Genomic DNA, 4574 nt, shown 5'->3' with positions numbered 1-4574 from the left:
AGAAGTAACCTCATGAATGACTTAATATGTAAATATGCACATATTTATATCATAAGCCCTATAGAAATTTCTAAAAGCCAACACATAATTATACTACATTATTGAGAGCTGGCCAAATAGCTCAGCATATTAAAGCACCTGGTGAGGTAGATGCAGTGGTCAGGGTTCCATCCCCAGCATGCTGTGCTGGCCCCACTCCTGGGGCTCACTGAGAAGACAACTGAAACTGGCCATGGTGGCACGTGCTTGTAATCCCAGCTCTCTGGGAGGCTGAACACAGGAGAATCGCTACAAGTCTAATCTATGTAGTGAGACTCTATAGTCTCCTACTAAAATACAATAAAGAAAAACACCACATTATTGAGAAGAACACTTATATCATTGTACATCAAGTAATATCTGGAAAACAAACATAATTTCTTTGCATCCTCATGAGAAAATGATAATAAAAATTGAAATAGTAATTCAATACTATTACAAAATCAATTTGACATCACCATCTCTAAAAAGACTCACAAATTCCTCTTTTAGGATTTTTGAGCCAAATTTTTTTTAAAAATTATAACATCCATTTTAAGTTATGTGTATATGTGTGGACTTATCTGTGATATAAAATGTGTTGTTTACTGTAAGTTGAAATAAATCCAGAGTTTTCATAAGGGTTGAAAAAAATCCAATGCCAAGAAATCACTGCATGAATGGAATGAAACTGGTTTGTTGCCAATTGGTTCATTTCTGGAACACAGTAGATCTTCTGGGACACCATTTTGATTTTTTCGAGGTCTATCATTCTCCTGGAAATTCTTCCTTATAAAAATTTGCAATTAATTATTTTCATAAATTATGTGTCCAATGCCTCACCAATGCACCACTGATCACTGTCCTGGATTAGTTTTTACATTACGTTGGATTACAGGCATGTACCACCATGCCCAGTGTCTGTGGCCATCTCGGTGTACCCTAGGGTGGGACCAACACAGGATGTGGTACCAGAGATTGAGTCCCAGCCCCTGTACTTGCCTAAGCAAGCACTTAGTCTGCTGAGCTATCTTGATGGCCCTATATTGTGATGATTTTTGCAAAAATGTTAAAAAATGAAATGAAATAAAGTAAAATAAAATGTCTCCTGGAAACTTCTCGTCTTCACCTTCCAAACCACTCCCATTAATCTCATTCTTTAAAATCTCTGATTGCATACTATTCTCTGCTTCTTTCTTCTTACTCCCATTTACTTTTCGAAAATCCAAGTTTGTTTTCCTACTCTAGCACTATATTTATTATTATTATTGTTGTTGTTATTGTTATTACTATTGCATTTTAGGGAAGGGTCTACAGGGTGTTCAAGGTCTCACTACTACATCTGACTTATAGTGATCTGCCTGCTGAGAGCCTCCCAAGAGCTGGGATTACAGGTGCGCACCACCACGCCCAGTCTCAGTTGCCATCTCAGTATGCCCCAGGGACAGGGCTGGCAAACAGGCCTGGAGATTGAACCTCCAGCCCCTATACCTGCTTGCAAGTGGTTTAGCCAGCTGAGCTATTGGGCTGGCCTATCTGACACTATATTTAAACTGTTTTCATAAATGTGACTAAAATATTTCATGTTGAAAAATCCAATAATCAGTTATGCTAATGTTTTTCTGAAACATATATCATTGATAATTTTCTCATTGAAATAATGTTTTAGTGCTGCTTGCCATTACAACAAATTGCATACCCACTCTATCAGTCAGATAAGCTACCACTTTTTGTTCTCCTTTGCTTGCTGTTACTTACAGATGTCAGAGAATACAAAGAATGAGTATTGTAAAATCAATTTCTTGTAAATTCCTTGCAAAAGTAATTTCTTGGCTGTTTGCTCCTGCCAATCATCTGGCAACTGCCAGATGGAGTCAGTGCTCTGATGTCGAAAGACTGGTTCATTGCTGCCTTGAGACACAAACAGTCTTGTTCACCAACTCTCAGCCCAAGGAAGAAGTGAAATAGCCAACCCTGCCAAGGCAAGTCAGCCTAGAAAGGGACCACAATGACTAGCTAATCCTTTAAACACTTAGGAGCTCAACCCCTGGGCCTACTGCTGCATCCTAGCCCATGAGGAGCCCTACACAATAATGGTTGCTTCCTCACTGTTACATATGCTCTGTCCACATGGAACACTCCATTTCAATTAACCTTGGAAACTGACTAGAGCTATTTCTGCATTGTTGTGCTAGTCACATTTCATCATGAGTTTACCAGAGTGGACTCACACTCGTATGACTCACAAAAGTTGACAGATGTCCCAGTCCCACTGCCAGGTATACCATACCCAAAGCTTCCAGTGAATATGTCCCACCTAAGAAAGTTGCATTTGCAATTGCAACATCTAGTGATGCAATTCTCTCATCCCTGCAGTAAGGCCCTTGAAATATCATTAGACATTGCTGGTATTCATTAAAGTGTAACAAACTATATGGACAGTATACTAAAGCTCCCACATTGAACCAAAGTTAAAAGAGCCTATGCAAGCAACTTCCTAAAACACATTATGAGAAAAAGTCTTTTACTAAAACTGCCATGTTACAGAATTGATATAGGAAATTGACCACCCACATATGCAGACATCAATGTAATCTAGAAAAATCACAAGTAAATTAAGTAATAAGATATCTGAAAGGAATGCAAGAACTGTACACCAAAAGAACTGAAACAAGAATTTGGTAAACTGACTAAGATTTCCAAATACTGATTTTGAAAGAATTAAATGAGACAAAAGTTAATATAAATGGTCAATGTGTTGAAGCTGGGAACAAAGATAAAATATCAGTGAGAAAGTTGTTGAAGAGAAAGAGTATGAAAAGTACCAAACAGTTCAATAACCCAATAAATGAAAGAGAACATGCAGTATAGTAAAGCTTAGAGCATAATGCATCAGGCAAAAAAAAAGGAATACATTTGAGGCTTGTAGTACACCAGTAGGTGATCAAATTTACATATTTTGGGTATTTCAGAAGGACAAGCAAGGAGAATAAATCATAGAAAATCTATTCTAGGAGATAATTGTTTATCACCGTCATAATGGCTCTACAGGAAGTGCTTGAATTCTACAGCATAAAAGGTTCATGATTAGAATGCTGAAAATGCAGAAAAGCACAAAACTTATCATTAGGATGTATACACAAAATAAAAAGAAGAGAAGCAACTTAGGCAATTCAAAAGGCCAGAAAAACACAGATGAACAATAAATGAGGAAAGAAAGAATAAAGGCATCAAGAACAAACTGAAAAAAATGAACAAATGATCTTTAATTTTCTTCTTGATATTAACCTTGATTATAAATGAGTTAAAATACACAATTAAAACTATAATATGAGTTGATATATTGAATATCTGATGAAATGTCACTTATAAAAACTCACTTCATGAAAGGAGACAGACTAAAAGTGAAGGAATGAAAAAAATTATGTCACGAAAATAGAATTGAAGAAAGAGTAGGAAAAGCAATACTTAGATGAAATGTACTTTAAATTCAAAAGCTATAAAAAGAGGAAAAGGAGGTTCATATTCAAAACACTAAAGGAAGCAGGCCAGGCATTTGAGTGGGGCAGCCCGAGGCCCACTTGATCCTCATTTCAGCCAACACCCAGGATAGGTGTGTGTGTGGAACTTCCTCCATCAGAACAGGCCCTGTGTGGAACCCTGTGACAGGACTCCCTGCAGACAGGCTAGGGCAAGACCCACCCAGCTGTCCAGGAGCAGCACATCTTTCCAGAGTGGCACAGTGAGTTCACTTCCAAGGGCTGCAGCAGATAGAAGTGGAGCACAGCAGCCAGACCCAAGCCACACCCACATGGACAAGTTTGAACTTGGTAGATGGACAAGTTTGGGCCTGGTGCTAATTTATCACCTCTACAAAGCTCTACACCAAAGGTAAAAAGACAGTGCTATACAAAATGACAAAGAGAAGGAGCAAAATGCATTCTCAGGCCCTGAGCCCAGCCAGAAAAAGTTCAGAGAACACGAGCACAGAAGAAATTAGGAATCACACAGCTGAAATGTCTGAATAAATAGCATCTGAAGTAAAGAAACAACTGCAGAAAGGTATAGAGGAACTCAGATCAGAAATAACTCCAGGAATGAGAATAGAAAGAACCCACCAAATAGGGCAAACAATTAAACACAGGCAAAAAAAGAGATATACACCAACAGTCTTTCAATTATTCTTTTATATACAGCAATAAAATATTTCCAGCAGCATACTGTACAAATGAATATCTTCTACACCCTATGGGTCATGATTCTGTCCAGGTCTACAAAGTGGATATCAAGGAAATAGCAGTAGCTCAGTCACACAAGTGACACCTGGTCACCAGGGTTATGGACACTGTCCACATCCACCACATACTAGAACTCTGTGCGACATCCTATCGCCAAACTGTTAGAAGTGCTGTTGATATATTTGCCATTCCAGTGTTTTTGTTATGTTTTATTCTGAGTAATTCTTTGCTATAATGACAACTTTTTCTTAGTTGATATTTTTGTCTATATTAACCTAATCAAATACTGTGTGAATACTCTGAGTTGATGACACATTC

The sequence above is a fragment of the Octodon degus genome, unplaced genomic scaffold (assembly GCF_000260255.1).
Source record: "Octodon degus isolate 3935 unplaced genomic scaffold, OctDeg1.0 scaffold00028, whole genome shotgun sequence".
In the NCBI taxonomy this organism is placed as follows: domain Eukaryota; kingdom Metazoa; phylum Chordata; class Mammalia; order Rodentia; family Octodontidae; genus Octodon; species Octodon degus.
This window is presented reverse-complemented; position numbering follows the sequence as displayed.